Source organism: Sphaeramia orbicularis, chromosome 7 (genome assembly GCF_902148855.1).
Source record: "Sphaeramia orbicularis chromosome 7, fSphaOr1.1, whole genome shotgun sequence".
NCBI classification, from domain to species: Eukaryota; Metazoa; Chordata; class Actinopteri; order Kurtiformes; family Apogonidae; genus Sphaeramia; species Sphaeramia orbicularis.
The window spans coordinates 31,910,961-31,918,289 of NC_043963.1; the positions used below are offsets into that span (position 1 = coordinate 31,910,961).

A 7,329-nucleotide genomic window follows, 5' to 3' on the forward strand; every position below is an offset into this window, starting at 1 on the left:
GCAGAGTGTTTCACAAAAATGACCGCTGTTGCAAAATCACTCGCAATTTATATGTGTTTACATGGGCAGGTTCTGCATGTAACTCCAGTGGACACGATGGGTTACACACGAATCCTGGAATGAGACTGAGATTCATGAAAAACCCACATGTCTGGATTAGAAAAAACACTATCGACAAATTTAACACAGTGTCTTTATTTATGGTGGTATATAAGATCATCTCAAGCCACGTTTTCCAGATCAAATGCACTGACAGCCTAGGTAGTTTTTCATGTCCCAATTTTGGTCTTATTTTTGGCCCTAATATTTTATTAAAAATTCATTAATTTTGGGATGGCTCAGAGCAAGACCATAATTTTTTTGCATTATCTGAGGGTGTCATTAGGTACATCCTGGAGGGAAATATGTCTAAATTTCTCTTTTATTATTGGGTCTAAAAAGCTGGCAAAGTGCAAGGTACCAAAATGAACCCAGTTTCACAGAAGCACCCAGATGTGATGCAAAAATGCTACAGAATCTACACAGTGGATGTTTCACGACATCTTCATCCTGACAGAACAAAAGAAAGTCTTATAGATACATTATCACAGTTTCTAATCACTAGTTCTATCTCAGTTATGGTGTTGAAATATTGGTCAAGACTCATTATAACATCACAGTCAAAGTGACCTTTGACCTTTTGGAAATTTAAAAAAATCACAGTTTTCTATTACATTTGTATGAAATGTTGCTGTAATTACAGTAAGAATTCTTAAGTTATGGCAGGAAAAGTGACCTTTGACCACTGTTATTATTATCAGTTCATCCTTGTGTCCAAGTGAATATTTGGGCCAATTGTTTTTTTTTCCAACATTCTTTTTATTAGAATCAAGCTTAAAAAAAAAAAAAATAAATAAATAAGTCACACAAAGTCACACAAGAAAAAACAATGCTTTTGGATTTTCCACATAACATAAATACAATATCCACCCCATCCCTCCCCCAACCCAACAAATTTTGGGCCAAATTTTGAGAAAATTTCCACAAGATATTCATGTGATATTGAAGCTTATGCAAGACCCATTCATATTAAAAAAACAACGTATTCTTAAATTCCACATGCAAATCATTTATAAGAACTTGCCACCTTCATTCATTTTCACATTATGAATTTTCTTTTAGGTAAGAACACAATTTGTGAGTGGTCCAGATCGGTTTTAGGTATTTTATTTCACTAAATTAGTTTATATTTGATAACTTTGATGCAATTTTAACTTGGAAAACCCTATAAACATAATTTGGGTTGACACAGCCGGTAACGTTGATCATGTTTATGTCGGTCACTTATAGTTTTCTGAACTTACAAGAGTTCTCTCTTCATATCAAAAAAAGTAAGAGAAAGTTCCGTAAAAGTATAAAAATGTTCTCACCCATTGTGTTCAGAAGAATGACATGAACGGATGTGCGTAGAGATGAAAACATAATGCCTCCGGCTGTCGTCGGTGCGTAGGCATAAAAAGAGAAGATAGTACAAGTGAGAACATGTTTTAGAAATAAATAAATCCACAGAAACCTTGACTAAAAATTTCTTTCTGTTAAAAAAGACCAACAGTGACAAAGAGCTCTATTTAGGAAAGTTGAATTTATTTTCAGTGATTTAACAAGTGTCGTATGACTATCAATAGAGTCACAGAATGAGATTTACAATAATTTCTCACTCCATCTTCCAAATGTTAAGTTTTCTGATCACCAAATGGCAGTTACACAACACTAGTGATGGGGAGGGAGGGTGTTGCTCTAAGCCAGAGGAAGGGTGTGTGAGTGTAAAATAACACCAAAAACTACACCAAAGGAAGAGAGGAGATGGAGAAAGAGTGGGAGGAAAGTGGGAGATGGAGAGGGGGTACCCAGTTGGCTGTTCCAAAAACCTGTCAAGGTATTTCCTTCTGCAAACACGAAATTTGTGGAACTGTACAGAGAGGCGTGTCGACGCACACACATACACACACGCGGACACACACACATACACACGCACACACACACTAAATCTAACACATTATGCTAAAAATACACAGCATTGGTCAACAGAGCAACTTTGATTTACGAATTCTTTGATTGGGTAAGGCCAACTCCCGTTTTCCGGTGCGGCGATGGCTGAGTCTGCCGTCCACAGCTGCTGATACACAAAAACACACAACTACACACATGCATACAAACTTAATGAGCCATTCAATACCCCCACAAGCTCCAGACGTTGTAAGCCTCCTCACTAGTGTCCAAGTCCCTCAGTGTCTCAGGCTTTTAACACCCCCACTCCAGATATACAGTCACGCACACACACACACACACACACACACACACACAAACACACACAAAATTGCACAATTCCTTTCTTCGGTGGATGTCTTGTAACTCCTAATTCAACCACGCATATGGCTGTACACTCCCACATAAATATGTACACACCTCTGCACACACACACACACACACACACACACATAGACACACACTATATCCCACTGCTCTCCTACCAGGCCAGCTGTAATCCACCCAATGTGTTTACATAGTCTGCTGAAGCAAGAAAGAGAGAGAGAGTATTGGAGAGCGTCTGGGGCTGTTTGTCTGAGGGGGCTTTCCGTTCTCAAAGGAAATAGTAAATAAAAAAAAAAAACAGGAGAAACAAAAATGGGGTTCAGATGGAAATACATGACACAATAAAGCAAATAAAAGGTACGTAACATGAGACTAAACAGAACACAGACAGTTGATAGGAAGGATAAGATCTAGTCTGTCTATTGTAACATCTGTCCTGCTGTTCAGATAAGACAGTACAGGATTGGGGATAACCTCTTCTCTCTGCCATCTCTTTGACACACAAAGATTGGACTGTTATGCAAACCTGCAGGCTATGGTAACAGTATTTTGCATTTTAACTTTGCCACCTGTGGTTGTTGACTCACAAGCTAAAGCTCACAGCGGGATGTGGTATCTTTGTGGTAAATGTTTCCCATCATTATCCCCAAATCAACCCACTTTGAATGGAAATATATTTTACCTCTGATGTGGGTGTTTTCCTGTTATAGTAGCTCATTGTGAGTGTGTTAATGCTGGGTGGATCAGTTATGGTCCTGGATGGGGTTAACACCGTGTCTAGACCCAATGACTCCAGTGGATGTGTTCAATGGTGGTGTTCAATGGAGGTAAAAAAACCATAAGTCATTAAATATTCACTTAAATGCTGCTAATTACTCCTCAATAGCTCTGGGTAGAGACAACAAGAACCCAATTCATTCACCGCGCTTGCATCATAAACATGCTGTTCTCTCATTTACTAGCAATTATTGCTCTGAACAATGGCCACCAAAATGTACTTTTTTCATCCTTGAGTCCAAAAGAATGTTTGTGCCAAATAAGAAGAAATTTCCTTGGAGCATTCCTCAGATATTGCACTCATAGTTATGGACAGAAATGAGCTCACAGCTACCTTGACCTCTGACCTTTGACCGCCACAATTTTACAGATAATAGTGCATCCAAGTTACTCACAGCCTGATCACAATGAAGGGTACCAGAGAGAGTGCACATATAGATAAAAAATAATAATGCTCTATCAAAAAATCAGACAGGCCATTTTATTTGTCTGATATTTCTCTTTTAAAGTCCAAAATATTTTTGTATTAAGGTGTCTACTAAAAATTTTGCAGGCTTGTACCCCTGTCAAATCAGAAATTATTGGGTGTACGGACACTACAGCCTAATAGCCTCCATATTTAATGCCTACAAAGATATGCAAATGTTTCAGTACTCAGGATAATCATGCATTGTTTATTGCATAGATGTCGTGTCCAAAGCATGCGTGCTGAAAAATTCCATATATTGACAGAAACAATAAAATTAGACCCACATATTTTGAATATGGTGTATGGACTCTACCAGATTGGAATGGAAATCTGGCTTATCACATGGTCACATCTCTGTTAGATCTTTAACTAAGTCTTCCTGGTACAGGAGTAAATAAACATTTGTGAACAAGTTATAACAATACATCTATAAGGCATATACGCCATATTATTGAGGGAAGTATATTGGTGTACAGACACTACATGAATTTTGGTGAACAACTCGCCATTGAAAACATGCGGTTTGACGTAAACATCCGTTTGCCACATTGTTTCCAAATTTTCTGCAGCCAGGGAGCATACCGAAATCTGTCTAGTTGTGCATATTTAGTCATAATAATACTTAAATAACAGGTTCCCATTCTGTTATTACAATTAAAGGGCTGTAAAAGAAGGGTTTTCAGAACAAAATGGTTGATTGTCTTAATACTTAAAATAAGAATTGATAATCAAACAGCTGTTCAATAAAAATGATCAATAAATGAAAAGCAATGTTTTGGGTGTATTTTGTAATAAAAAAGACACAAGAATTGAGTAGTAATTATTTATTGTGTTACAAAACATTATGTACAATAATTTTGCTCTCTTATAACAATAAAATTGTGCACGTTTTCACGCTCATTGGGTCGCCATTTTATCAGTTTTTATCCGATTTTCTTCAAATTTGGAGGATTGCAAGATCTAGTAATAAGATGGACAAAGAAACATTTTGGGAATGGTTTTGGGGGTATCTTTTTACAATACTGATTAATAACTGATGCAAATACACTTGTACACCTTGATTTTGATCAGGCCGTCATCATTTCTCAATACGCATTCTTGTCTGTTTCTCCGTTCTCGTGTTCTTGTGAAACGTCATCAGTCGCAGCCCAATACAGTTCCATTTGAAAGTTTGGGTAAACCAAGAACACGTGGAATACCCAATTGTTGTTCTTGTCTGCTAGCTTAAACCAAGGATGCACTGGTTGGTGACTCGTGTACACTTGGCTGGCAAAATATCCCAAGATGCACTTTGTGCCACAGTGGCTTCTGTGAAAATTTAATTCAGAAATGTTTAATTGAGTAGATGACCATAATGAGATGATGTGATATAATGTTAGAACACGAGCGAAAGGCAGAATAGCAAGAAACACATCTTTATTATCATGATATGGGATTCAATGAAATGTATTAGTTTTGAAAAATATACAAAATGTATAAATGACATGTAAATACTAGTACAAATGTATTGAAATCAAATTGAGTGACTGTGGTGATTCGAGGGAAATACGTTAGAAAGCAGATGGCAGAAGTACAGCAGTGACAGGGAGGAAAGTTCACAAGTATACAGCTGTTCCAATTACAGATAGACCTGCGTTCTTAAGAAGTACGTTCTCTAAAACAGTTCTTATCAAGACCAGACCCGCCAAGTTCGCAAGACCGTACTCTGCGTTCTTGGTATTGAGAAATGGCAAATGTTTTTTTTTCCACTTTCTGTAACATCCTATCAAACCACTCCTGTGGCATTGCATTCATTATAATAAAGACATGAGGTTACACTAGCCTTGACCTTTGACCTTTAAAACCTAAAAAGTGAACATTTGTGCTAATTTTGCAACTTTCTGTCAAACTGTTACTCCCATATTTTGGGAATGACAGACAGACTGGCCAACAGACACACCTCCTTATAGAGATGCATCATGGAAACTCATTCCTTCACTGCTCTTGCTCTTCCTTTTCTGTCCCTTATGTCCAATTTCTTTTGATAACTGATAATAAAACATCATGGCAGTGTTTGTCCACTCTTAATATTACTCTGATGTATACATTCTCATGGACAGACTTAATGAAAAGCAGACTTTCCCAGGAAATAGACATGATTTTCAAGTACACTCCTTAAATCTTCCAGTTTACAAATGATATGCTGTATGTTTCTTTGATGTAGCAGATGCCTTTCTCTATTAATCATTACAGCTACTGTATCTAAAATGAGTTTTGAGACAAGAACTAGTCTAATTTTTACCTTATGTGTTTAATTGTAGTGACTACGTATTGTGTTCTTACATGTGTGGAAGCTTTGGTATCTTTCTTTTAATGTAAAAATGACAAGTAGAAAATAATTTAATGCATGAATAAATATAATATATCAAAAAACAAAAAAAGACAGTAAAAATTCCCTATTGCAGTCAGGGTTTGGGTAATATTTTCACTTTCCTTTTATATCTCTATCAAACAACAAAGGTGCTCAGAATTACATGCATAATTTGTCTTTAATATTTAGTTCAAACACCACAAATGAAGCGATGTGTAACCTCAACAATCCATTAAAATGCTGCCAGTGTATGTTTAGATTACAGATAAGTACAACCTCAACATTTCTGAACCACAAATACACTTCATATCATTAGTTCTAGATGTGCTTATCAAGTCATGGTGCTTTTGGCATGAATCCAAATTGCTCACAGACAGCGTATTTCATTTATTTTCCATCAAAAGAGTCACTCATTCAACATCAGGCGGGTGTGAAATCTGCATAATACACTTTGAAGACACTAAAAGCACTTGGGTGGGTTTAGAAGACACATACCAGGACTTCCTATAGGTCTGTTTCCTAACCCTAACCAATTCTAAAAATGATAAAGTTGTGGATTTTGTATATCTTCTATTGACTTCCATCATTCCCTGCCAACTGAGGAAAGAGGCAATCATAGGTGTAAAGGCATCATTTTATGACACTGACAGACCATGTGTTCGGTTGGAGTCTGGTCACCTGTTGGTTCTGGTATTAGGAGACCACCAAATCTGAACCCAACTTTACTTCACACCTGTTTCTCCTCCTTCCTTCCTTTCTCAGGCTCTCTCCTGAATCTCTTCTTTCATACACAATGATATTTTGCACACTTATTTTGTATATTTCTTTTATTATGCTGATAATATATTGTCTAGTACATACTGTACAAATTGTTGTTCTAATTTTGTGTCTGAATAGTGTTTTAATATGTATATTTGGTGTATATATATTCAGAGCAATATGTATACATACAGTATATCTGCATATTTAGAGCTTTGTATATGTATATCATAATACTGGAAGATCTCAGACTGTGTGTGTGTGTGTTTGTGTGTGTGTGTGTGTGTGTGTATCTGTACAGTTCTGAGAAATTGAGACGTTTTTACCTGGCCAATTTGGTACCTACAGTTGAGGAATAGTTCCGTCTCCACATTAAACATCTCTGCAAGTTGACAGGACCAATATTTTAGGAGATATTAGTAATTTTGGAATACAATCACACTGCTATGCCCATGACGGTTGACAGGAAGCGCAATACCACGCTGCATGACAGGAAATGAAGTTAAAACAGTAAAAAAAAAAAAAAAGTTAGAATTTAGTCTGTTATGTGTAGGATTTGTTGCGTTACTTATGGGATCTGACATGGGAATTTAGGGTAGGTAGAAGGATGGGGTAAGGGGGC

General features: G+C 36.8%; 1 long non-coding RNA gene across 3 annotated transcripts in view; it reads right to left on the reverse strand.

The window, feature by feature from the left end:
- LOC115422104 (uncharacterized) overlaps nucleotides 1-1,472 on the reverse strand; it is a 32,539-nt gene extending 31,067 nt beyond the window's left edge. For all 3 annotated transcript variants that reach the window (XR_003935789.1, XR_003935788.1, XR_003935787.1), the window contains exon 1: nucleotides 1,410-1,472. This is a non-coding gene — a long non-coding RNA (uncharacterized LOC115422104). The remainder of the gene's footprint in view (nucleotides 1-1,409) is intronic.
- Nucleotides 1,473-7,329: the final 5,857 nt, after the last annotated feature.